This window comes from Megascapheus bottae, chromosome 16, assembly GCF_031878675.1.
Source record: "Megascapheus bottae isolate mThoBot1 chromosome 16, mThoBot2.hap1, whole genome shotgun sequence".
NCBI classification, from domain to species: domain Eukaryota; kingdom Metazoa; phylum Chordata; class Mammalia; order Rodentia; family Geomyidae; genus Megascapheus; species Megascapheus bottae.
The window spans coordinates 55,760,441-55,773,130 of record NC_143524.1 but is presented as its reverse complement, the minus strand read 5'-3'; positions in this window follow the sequence as shown (position 1 = coordinate 55,773,130).

The window sequence follows — 12,690 nt, the reverse complement described above, 5'->3', positions numbered from 1 at the left end:
GAAAGACAGATCATAAGAGAGAGAAGAAAAGAGAGAGAGGATGAGGGATAGGGGAAAGAAAAAATAGGAAGGAAGGAAGGAAGGAAGGAAGGAAGGAAGGAAGGAAGGAAGGAAGGGAGGGAGGGAGGGAGGGAGGGAGGGAGGGAGGGAGGGAGGGAGGGAAATCAGTGAAGGAGAAAAGAAACTAAAGTGGCTTGTTTTTTGCCATATTGTCAGGCAAGTACCTTCTCACTCTGTTAGAATCTTAGAGCCTATTGTAACATGCTAGATTTGAGACAAATCCTACATAGCTTTTAGCCCAATCATCTCACTTAATAAGTGAGAATGAAAGTAACAAAAGAAGTGACATAGACACATTTGAAAATGCAGATGAAGGAGGCCAGCTTTCTGACTAACTTCCTGTTCTCACCACTCATGGTTTCCAGTTGCCCCAGACAGACAAAATATTCTCATGTGGTTTTTAATCAAATTATATACTTCATTTTTTTTTCTTTTCCATGAATCAGTCTTCTTGCTAAGTGACCTTTTCTCAAACTTCTATTTCTCTTTTTTTATTAAAGATTTTTCTGATGGATTTAGCTTTCCTAACCCTTCTCTTGATCAATAAGGAACAAAACGAAACAGTGCACTAATAAAATAGGGATTGGAATGATTTGAATTAATATGTAAAAGAGGTAGAAAGGAAAGGTCCTAGGCTGTTGAGGAAACTAAACAGTATCTACAAGATAGAGCCCAACAAGAACACCTAAGAGGCAAGCCAGGAGTGTGGCCTAGTACCAGAGTGCTTGCCTAGCAGGCACAAAGCCCTGTATTCGATTCCTGGATACTACATACACAGAAAAAGCCAGAAGTGGTGCTATGGTTCAAGCGGTAGAACACTGTCCTTGAGGAAGCTCAAAGACAATACCCAGGCCCTGAGTTCAAGCCCCAGAACTGGCCAAAAAAAAAAAAAGGAAAGAAAAAGAAAATACCTATGAGGTCTAAAGATGAGGCCCAGAGGAATAAAATCAATACCATAAGATGGCTTATCTGAAAAATGTGTCAAAACAATCAATGTAACCAATTTGGCAGATTCATTCAAACATGCAGCTGTGTAACTAACACTTAAGAAATACATTTCTTTTTACTTATTATATACTAGATAACAGGCCTATGGTATAAAGAAACAAATTCTCAAAAATGTTGTGCTCCAAACTGTGTGCCCATAGCTTAAGCTTGTGATTCTAGCTCATCAGGAGGCTAAGATACTGGTATGGAGCCAACCCAGTGGAGGAATGCCGGGGCCTCCCGGCAGCAAATTGGGGTTCCTGAAATAAGGGGCAGGGACTGGAAAAATTAGAAGAGAGACAAACACATCGGGTCCAGGAGGTCTGCAGCCCAAGCAAAAACTGCCGCCTCGTTTATTCTTAACACAAAGTTTTTATCCCCTCCCGAGACCAGGGCCCTCCCAGGTGTTACATCCAGATCGTTAATCAGGGAGCTGTTGAGGGTTACATTCATATGGTAAATCTCAGATCAATTGAACAGGAGAAGGCCAAAAAACAATAAGACAATCAAGCAATTATCTGATGCAAATCAAAGTACAGTTTGTTTCCACTCTTGCTCCCGACATATCCCCCGTCTTTATTTTTAAAAGAAACACAAGTGCAATTTCTATTCTTTTCACTATCTCTAATATCTCATTATCCTGTCTCACTTTCCAAAAATGACTGGTCCCTTCATCTAAAGGGGATAGATGGGCGGAGATTCGGCTTCTGTGACTTCTTCAAGCTGACTCAGGGGCGTTGTCTCTGTGCTTGACCAGGGACCTTAAAAAGCCTAGCCTGTTTATTAGGGATTGCAAGGATTAGATATCAGGAATAATAATTTACTCCAAACTAGAGATCATATTTGACATTTAACAACTGCACAAACCATCTTTGGCTACAATAGTGTAGTTACATAGCACCCATTTGCAAAAGCCTTTTCTTGATTGTCTGGGGAACTAAATTTCTGCAACCTTAACAATGCTTCAGTTGTCAGATCTAAACAGATTAATAGAGACACAAGTCTCAGATCCACAAACTTTTCCTGAATTTGTGGCTGGTGTCAAAAATAAATAAATAAATAAATAAATAAATAAAAATTTTGCTCAATTAGGGCTTTAAACTATCCACTATCACAGAAGATTGACAAGTTCCTGCCCAGTTATGAAAGGCACGGGCATTAGTAAGGCATGCTTACAAACTATTCTATGACCTCCCGGCTCTGATTAATTTGATCGGCCAAGCACAAGTGACTAAGATCTGACACCATCTCTGCCATCCAAGCAGAGGCTTTCTGCGTCGTGTCCCAGTAGAGTTTCCCCACACAGGGATAAATGTCCCATTGGCAATTCACTTGCTTAGTTGCTGGACTTGAACTCAGGGCCTGGGCACTGTCCCTCAGCTCTCCAGCTCAAGGCTAGCACCCTGCCACTGTGAGTCCTGAGCTTGGTGCTTGAGTGCTGTCCCCCAGCTGTTCAGCTCAGAGCTAGCACTCTGCGGCTTCAAGCTCCAAAGCAACTCTGCCTTAATAGCACTCTGCTGCCAGATTAGACACCACAATCTCACAGGGACTTTGCTTTGCCCGGGGTTGGCTCAAAACTGCAGTTTTCAGATCAGTGAGTCCTACAAACGGCCAAGTATCTCCAATTAGAGCAACAAGGTGGTAGACACAGAAATAGTCTCTAAGCATGAGCTTACCTAGAACCTGGAAAAGGCCAAAGTTACATCTGAATAAGGATTGCTGTTCTTCTCCAATGGGCTAGCTGGAAGTTACAAGAGCAAGCTGAAATAGCAATTAAGCAATTACTTTGGTAGTCCTGATTTTCCTTTTCTCTCTTTCTTTAAACATTTAAGACAACTTCACTTTCAAATATTGTTTAGAAACCCATTTCCAATGTTCTTAAAAACTTTTGCTGATACTGGCTTAAACAATCAACACCTTAGCCTTTATTTGCAATTGAAAAACCTTTAAGGGCACAAAGAACTCCTTCTGCCTTCATGCCCCCTAGGGCTCAAGGCACTCCTCTTGCCTTTTAGAAAAGGGCTTTTTTTTTTTTTTTTTTTTTTTTTTTTTTGCAGTTTAGATTACTGTCTAAAACTCCAACAACAGTTTAAACTCAAATAACAGTTTTTCCCTAATGCAAGAACTATAGACATCAGTGCACCAAAAGTCTAAGTCTGGAATTAGTTTCCTTCCTTTTTTAAAATACACCCAATTGCAGAGATAAACTTTTAAACATTCCTTTAAAATACTAATCACATTATCCACATTTTACCATCAGATTTCTAGTGTCAGTTTGCAAGAAAGGACAGGCAAAGTTTCTGACGTTAATGAACAATTTTACATTTAAATCTCTAATACATGTTTCCAAACTTTAACTTAAAGTAATAAATCCCAAATTCCCTAACACCTCTGAGCTGAACAGGATACAATGTTTACAATGTAAACAGCTGTATGCCCTGCAATAAAATGCAGATTTCAGGATCTAGAAAAATATTTACCAGTTTTTTTTTTTTAAGACAACACAATAATTCTTTGAGACATTGTAAAACATCCAAACCTAATATTTTTCTTGAAGTTTTAAGCTTAGATTTACCCAATTGTCTTTGTGTTTAAGTATAAATTTATCCTTTTTTTTTTTTTTTTTTTTTTTCGGGTCCAAGGATCGCAATGGGCGAATAGCCAATCTTGTTGTTGTAAATTATATGGGACACAGATAAAATGAGGTTCCTGACCTAAATATTTACGGGAATCCACTCGGCACATGTGTATCAGATTAGCTACCAATTCGTAGTAGGGGGTCAGCACTTTGCCGGGTGTTGATGGTAGATAAAGCCATAAAAGTGGGCCATCCTGCCACAATACAGCAGTTGGGGAGTGAGAAGTAGCTAAAATGTAAACTCCCCAGGGTTTAGAATAGTCACAATAGGTCATTTGTTGCTGGGAAATTGCCTTTTCTACAATTTGGATGGCCCTCCTGGCGTCAGGATTTAATTCGCGCAAGGATGTAAGGTTGGTATCTCCTTTTAAGAGATCAAAGAGGGGTTTTAACTCTCCTGTGGAGAGCTTTAGATAAGGCCGAAGCCAATTTATATCTCCTAAGAATTGCTGAAAATCATGAAGAGTTCTTAAGTGTGAAGTTTTTAATTGTATTTTTTGGCTTTTAAAATAGTGTGGGCCTAATATATGGCCTAGATATGTAAAAGGCGGGTGTTCCTGAACCTTTTCAGCTGCTATTACAAGGCCAAAGAGGCTCAGATCCTGCTTTAGTTGTCCAAAGGCTTGTCGTACGACGATAGGGTCAGAACAAGCCAACAAGATGTCATCCATATAATGAACAATATAAACAGAAGAAAATTTTTCACGAGTGGAAGAAATGGCTCTAGCCACAAAACTTTGACATAAAGTTGGGCTATTTGCCATGCCCTGTGGGAGCACAAGCCAGTGATATCGCTTCATGGGTTCTTTAAAATTAACAGAGGGGACACTGAAGGCAAAGCGCTTACAGTCTTGAGGCGCCAGGGGTATAGTATAGAAACAATCCTTCAAATCTATAATAATCTTATAAGTATCCTTTGGGATTGCCATGGGTGAAGGCAAGCCAGGCTGTAGGGCCCCCATCAGTTCCATTGTGGCATTTATTTTTCTCAAATCCTGTAACAGCCTCTATTTACCTGACTTTTTCTTTATAACAAAAATTGGAGAATTCCATGGAGAGTTAGAAGGGGCCACATGCCCCAAGTCCAGCTGCTCCTGTACCAGCTGCTGTACTGCAATGATCTTTTCTAGTGAAAGAGGCCACTGTTCAACCCATACCGGTCGTTCAGAGAGCCAATTTATGGGATCAGCATGAGGGGGAGGGCAAACGACAGCTCCCGTCAAGGGATACCCCAATCCTTGTCTCGTAGGGTGAGACTGGGGTTGGAGTGGCTCTAGCTCCCCCTGTGCTGCTCGGCCTAGTCCCCTAAAGGGGAGGAGGCCTTGATCAAGTAACTGCTTAGTGACCGCAGCACTAGGACTAAACATATACACTCCCATTTTTTCCATGATATCACGACCCCATAAATTAATTGGCAGATGATCCAAGACAAATGGCTGAAAATGACCAGAGTGCCCTTCCTCATCTCTCCAAACAAGGATCGCACTGCTCTGCTGTGGGTCAGTTGCTTGCCCAACCCCCTGTAGGGAAGTCATAGAGGTTGTCAGGGGCCATTGGGCTGGCCAATGTTTTTTAGATATCACAGACACATCTGCTCCAGTGTCTAATATTCCTTTAAAGGGCTTTTCTTGTATAAATATAGTCATCTCAGGCCTCTCTTGTTTTATGCTTTGTACCCAATAGATATCAGAAGATCTAAATCCTCTCTGTCCACATGGGGAATTAGCAGTCTCCCCGGGAGGTAAAGGCACAAGTATTAATTGTGCTAATTTTTGACCGGCTGGGATCGATACCACGTGTTTCGGGGCAGAGGCCATAACTTTGATTTCTCCAGTAAAATCCTGGTCAATTTTGCCAGGTGTAATCTGTATCCCTTTAAGGGCTGAGCTACTTCGCCCTAACAGCAATCCAGCCACTCCTGGGGGAAGGGGGCCGAAGACCCCCGTGGGGAGAGCTTGTGTCCCCATCTCTGGGGTCAATACTGAGCAGGTGGAGGAACAGAGGTCCAATCCTGCACTTCCTGGGGTGGCACGGAGGAGGCCGGAGACTGATCTTGGGGGGTTGTTAGAAGATGCACTTGTGGCCGAGAAGAGGGAGGGACTGCCCCATGGTTTTGCGGGGCCAGGGGCTGGCCCCTCCTCCAGTTTCCCGAAAGCGGGCGGCCATTGCGATCTGTTCTTGACCTGCAATCTTTAGCCCAGTGCTTCCCTTTACCACAGCGTGGACATGTGCCAGGTGATTTTTCTCTCTTTTGCCTGGCCTGGCATGGGCATTGCGTCATCCAATGTCCTATTTGTCCACAAGAGAAGCAACGCCCTGGGGGTCTAGCAGCCCGAGAATGCCGCTGACCTCTATATTTTAGAGACTCAGTAACAGTCTTTCCTTGAGGAGCGGCGGCTAAAGTAAGGCCTTGTACATGGGAGGGTCCAATATCAGCACACAGTGAAATAAAGTCCGTGATTCCTCCCTTATTCCTATGGGGTCTGATAGCTGCCTGACAGGCGGCGTTGGCATTTTCATAGGCTATGTGTCTAACTATAATCTCCCTTGCATTCTCATCTTGTACTAGGCGGTCTGCAGTCTCCATTAATCGAGACAAAAATTCTAAATAAGGCTCATTTGGTCCTTGTTTAACTTCTACTAGATTTTTTGTACGATTGGAATTGCGTAACTTTTTCCAAGCCTCTCTCGCCGCAGCATTTATTTGTAAATAGGCCTCCTTTGCATAACCCAATTGATCTTTGGTGTTTTTATAGGTTCCCTCTCCTAACAACTGATCAACAGTGTAAGGCAGGTTCTTAGACCTATTTGTTTCAATTTTAGCCCGACACTGTGCAGTGAACTCTCTGTCTCCCATAATAAGTACTCTCCCGCACTAAGGCATGCTCTGGCAAGCCGCTTCCAGTCATTTGGGCATGCAATACCAGCACACGCGGCCTCCAATATTGCTTGAGTAAAAGGGGCAGTTGGCCCATATTGGGAGCAGGCATTTTTTAAATCCTGTAATAGTTTAACAGGAACAGGTTGATGGTATACTTGTTCATCATGATCAACTAAACTAGGGAAGCATCGAGGCCCTGAAATACCTTCCCTCTCTCTAGCAGCCTGAGTCAGGTTTAATTGCGATGCACTGTGCCTGGTTGTAGTGCCTGTTAAAAGGGACTTGTTGCTAGGGCCTTTAGGCTTGCCTAAAGGTTGAGAAAGGGATTGAGGCCGTAAGGCTGCAGCCGGAGGTGGTGGGTGTGAGGGGTAAGGTTTAGAATCAGACACCATAGTGGCCTGAGGGTCATATTTCTTTCCTACTTCTGAGGGGGCTCTCTGCTCTGTCCCCATTTTCGATAGAAAATGTAGGATTTCTTCTAACTTCTTCTCCATCGTAGCCATTCGGCCCTCCATTGACTCATCATAACTTTCCTCCTTGGTATTCAAACCTGAATTCTGATACTCAATATCTACTGGTTGTTGTTCCGTTTGCAAGATCTCACTTAGACTCTCTTGGGCTGCGGCATATGGCTCAGCCTCAGGTTCTTCAGAAGGGTCCTTTAACTCATAAAGTTCCCTTAATTCAAGATTAAATTCAGCATCTTCATGTAGAGGATCTATGTATTTACTTACTAAATTCCATACAGTAGTAGCCTCTATTGGGGTCTTTTCGGGGCCATATACCTCATAATAATCTTGAATTCTTTTTCCTATCCGCTGCCAGGCTTTTTGGAATGCCTCCTCTACAGACCTCGGGCATGCCTCCTCGAGAAACTGTAGGAAGCTCTGAAGCACCCCCTCTTCCACCCACGTTCCGTGGGCTTCAAATAGGCCTGTTAAGATCGGTAGAAATAACTCATGGCTATTAGCTTGACCCATAATTATTACTCCTGACTATACTCTCTTAATAGTCCTACGATGTGTTACTCACCACAGGGAGGGGTCCTTCACCTTCGTCCCAGATTTTCAGGGTCCCTGTTCAGGCGCCAGATGCCGGGGCCTCCCGGCAGCAAATTGGGGTTCCTGAAATAAGGGGCAGGGACTGGAAAAATTAGAAGAGAGACAAACACATCGGGTCCAGGAGGTCTGCAGCCCAAGCAAAAACTGCCGCCTCGTTTATTCTTAACACAAAGTTTTTATCCCCTCCGGAGACCAGGGCCCTCCCAGGTGTTACATCCAGATCGTTAATCAGGGAGCTGTTGAGGGTTACATTCATATGGTAAATCTCAGATCAATTGAACAGGAGAAGGCCAAAAAACAATAAGACAATCAAGCAATTATCTGATGCAAATCAAAGTACAGTTTGTTTCCACTCTTGCTCCCGACAGAGGAAAAAGAGACTCAGCTCCAGTTAACCAAAAAACCCAAAAGTGGAGCTATAGCTCAAATGCTAGAGTACTAGCCTTGAGTTAAAAAGCCAAGGTCCAGTGCTCAGGCCCTAAATTAAGCTCAAGTACCGACATAAAAGAATTTCAGCTTCAGAGACAAAGAGTTATTAAAGACAACTGTCAAAGTATTTGATGATAAAAAAGGTGTGGATTTAAGGCTGCTATGTAGTAGCTCAGTTGGAGAACACTTATCTCAAATGTATCAGGCTTGTGAGTCAATTCTCAGAGCTTCCAAAACAAAGCAAAACAGTGAGAAATAGTGGTGATTAGGTTTATTTCAAAATTTTCATCAAGTAGGTGTTTAAAGAAAGCTAGTTCAAACCTTGCTTCTATTAAAAGAGTCAGAACAAATGGCTTCCCATACTCTTTAACTCTTATGATAATTCTATCCTTCTAACTCCTCTATGCTTCAGAGTATGTTGCTTAAATTGTGTGCAGTGAAAAATCTTAGGTTCCTATTTTGACTTCTACTAGAGCTGGGCCCAAAACTACTTACTAGGGTTATGAAAGAAGCTTTTAAAGGAATGCAGAAATCATACGAGAAAACTGGGGACTCATTCTCTACTCGCTACTTGAAACCCTCAGTGCCCTGAGAATGAAACTGAGAGTGATCAGATAGAAAATACCCCTACAAGAATCCGGGACTCATCAATGCAGCAACATTGAGGAGACAACAGGGGAAGAATGCTGAGCTTACTACATACCAGTCGGTACTCCCAGAAAATGTTTCAGCTGATTTCAGCTGTGTCTGGGTTAGCCTCTCTTTCGGGGAAATCTTGGTGGCATAACTGTGAATTGTTATAGCTCACTTGTCTGAGAAGTGGTCACGGAAGGCCTGTCACCATCTCTCTGTCCTCAGAAATTCTGTAAAAGTATGAGCAAGACTATCTCATAACTAAGGAAGATTTTTACTGGTTAAAAATGGCCTGGGAGTTTAGCCTAGTGATAGAGTGCTTGTCTAGCATGCACGAAGACCCGGGTTCGATTCCGCAATACCACATACATAGGGAAAAAAAGCCAGAAACGGTAATGTGGCTCATGTGGTAGAGTTCTAGCCTTGAGAAAGTCCAAGGACAGTGCCCAGGCCCTGGGTTCAAGGCCCAGGACTGGCAAAAAGAAAAAAAAAAAAAGCATGGCCTAGCCGGCACCGGTGGCTTATGCCTGTAAATCCTAGCTACTCAGGAGGCTAAGATTTGAGGATCACAGTTCAAAGACAGTCCAGGCACCAAAGACCCTGAGACTCTTTTTTTTTTTTCATTTTATTTTTTTATTATTGAGGTAATGTATAGAGGGTTATAGTTACATTCTCCAGATAGTAGGTGCATTACTTCTCACACATTGATAACCCTTCTTAAGTTTTTTGTCCCCATTCCCCCCCTTCCCAATCATCTTGTTTGCCTCCCTTCCTTTTCCTATTTCAAATAAACAAATAAACATACATACCATATACCAAATAAGAAAGTCAGACACAGTAACAATATGAGATTAACCAAAGGGCAACAAAGGAGAAGAGAATAACATAGTACATTAAGAACAACAATCATACAAGATAAAGCTCTTGTTTCCATATCCTAGAGATCCTTTCATTTAGTCTCATCCTATATGACCTTATGTATCTAGGTTTTGAGCTATTGTAATCCTCTGCTAGGAGGATTACTACAAATGAGGGAAACCATTGAGCATCTTTTCCTTTGATCTGGCTTACTTCACTTAACATGATTTTTTCCAAGTCTTTCTTTTACCTTACAAATGGGGCGATGTCATTCTTTCTGATGGCAGCATAGAATTCCATTGCATCACAATATATTAAAAGTATTGTCTCCCTATATTAAAAAAATTTTGCCAGTCCTGGGCCTCAAACTCAGGGCCTGAGCACTGTCCTTGAAGACCCTGAGACTCTTATCTTCAATTAATCACCAGAAAATCAGAAGTGGAGTTGTGGCTCAAGGGGTATGGCACTAGCTTTGAGCTAAAGAGCTCAGTCCCATGATGGACAAAAAAAAAAAAAATGATGGCCTAATAATGCAGCCCACCAGAGGGGTTGAAATACAAGCAGCCTCAGTGGCAAAGGCTGCAGGACAGAGGGGGGCTGGGATTGAAGTGATACAGGTAACAGCAGGGGACACTTGACAATGCAATAAAACTAAAACAAAAATGTTTCTTTGATAAGATTAGCAGTCTTAGTGTCAGCACGAATAGCTATTTGGGATTGTTGATCTACTCCCAATACTGTTAAAAGGTTTTAAGATACACACACACACACACACACACACACACGTGTGCACATTTGTATTTTAATCATTTTTATTATTTTTAATTAGTCGTACAAATGGGTTACTGTTCATAAAATCAGTTTATAACTACAATACTTCTTGTTGTCACCATTAACCACTAATCTATTGGGAAATTGATTTGGTATGTCATCAGCTGGTTAAGTATGCATCAACAAGTATCTTTTACTTACCTTTGTGGACTTTATTTCTTCTCAATACCTAAAATATCTCCTAAAATGGTGAAATATATTTATTAAAATTATAATGCACAATCTTATAGATTAAAAGCAACAATAGAGGCTTTTTATTTCTGATAAGAATTACCACAGAAGCAAAAATAAAACCAGGGCATGATGGTGCGTGCGTGTAATTCCAGTTAGCAGAAGGATGGAAACAAGAGGATTGTAGTCCAAGAGTAGCCTAGGCAAAGTACCTAAAATATTAACGAAATACTGGGGAGTGTTTAAAATGGAGACTAGACAAAACCCTGAACTCAGTCCTCACTACTGAAAAAAAAAAAGAAAGAAAATGTCCACTGTTTGTTGTACTGAATTATGAAGACACAGGGTCCATATTTCCATGAGGAAAATATGTGCAGTGTGCTGTGCTCTGCCATACAGCAGATGGAATTCTCTGAACTTACAAGCTCTTTTGCTGCTTGTAGAATTATTGGACAAACAAAAAGGAGTCACAAATCCAGTAATCAGACTGGATTTGCATGTCTGCCCCACCACTTAACCAACTTCTGTTGGAAAAGTTCTGTTTTGGGGTTTATTTTAGCATCAGTTTTGATTTTCCTTTATTTTTAAAATTATCTCTAAGTTATTGCACAAAGGGGTATTAATCCAATATGCCATTTTATGCGCAACATGCATTAAGGTCAATGCCACCCCTTCTAGAGTTCTTCCCATCACTCCACCCTGCCCACTCCTCAAGCCATATTTTCATATATTTCTATAATGGGTACCATTTCCTACCTACTAAAGTTGTTATAAAAATTACAAGATATAATTAAGGTATTGGGGTAAAAAATAAGCACTTAATAAGTTAAAATAATGCTTTTAGTATGTCATTGTAATCATCATTTTTCCAGTCACTGTGAGTGACTAGAATGGAATTCTATACATTAACTAGAATAGAAATCAAAATACCTTAGATCTTTTACTTCAAAACTTAATAGATATACGGGCTGGGAATTTAGCCTAGTGGTAGGGTGCTTCCCTAGCATGCACAAAGACTGGGTTCGATTCCTCGGTACCACATATAGAAAAAAGCCAGAAGTGGTGCTGAGGCTCAAGTGGTAGAGCTCTAGCCTTGAGAAAGTCCAAGGACAGTGCTCAGGCCCTGACTGAGCTCAAGCCCAGGACTGGCAGAAAAAATTATAAAAAAAGTTAATAGATATAGAGATCAAGGAAAATTAGTTAAGTTCTCTCATTTGAATTCCTCACCAATAAATGGGTAACAAAGTAAGAACACTATGTTTTGTAACAACTAATTCAATTAATATGACCAAATGACAAAATTGATTCCTTAATGACATTTTCTTTATCTAGTACCATACCTACATTCCACTCAGTGGGGAAGATCCTGTGTTGAAGATGAAAAAAAAAATGGCATCCAATTGATTGGCCTGTCATTTGATAATGGTGGGAGACAGATTTCTGGGGCCAAAACACCCTCCAGAGTGCAACATCTGCAAGTTTTCAGAAAACCAGTGACTCCTGTTTCTCTACTTCAAAAGCTCTGCTCCCCCCACCCTGCCTTTTGTGTTAACCTGAATAAAACTATACTAAAAGAAATAAATGTAAATTCATATTTGCTTATAGTAACCTAGTTACATATTTTATTCCTAAGAGGGGAAACTGGTTAGAAATATCTTGCGGTGACTCACATCTATAATTCCAGCTTATCAAGAGGCTGAAATCAGAGGAGTGAAGTTCAAAACCACAGGGAGTTGGAAAGACTGTGAGACTCTCATATCCAGTTAACCAGGAAAAAGCTACAAGAGAAAGCCTGGCTCAAGTGGTACAGTTCAATGTCTGTACCGAGCAGGGGGGAAGGAAGGAAAGAGGGAGGAAAGGAAAAGAGAGAGAGAAAGAGAGCGAGAGAGAGAGAGAGAGAGAGAGAGAGAGAGAGAGAGAGAGAGAGAGACAGAGAGAGAGAGAGAGAGAGAGAGAGAGAGACGAGAGAGAGAGAGAGAGAGAGAGAGAGAGAGAGACAGAGAGAGAGAGAGAGAGAGAGAGAGAGAGAGAGAGAGAGAGAGAGAGAGAGAGAGAGAGAGAGAGAGAGAGGAAATAAGGAAGGTCTTGTGGATGGAATTTAAGTTGGAGTCACTTTGAGCTTCAGTTTTCTAAGAAGAGTC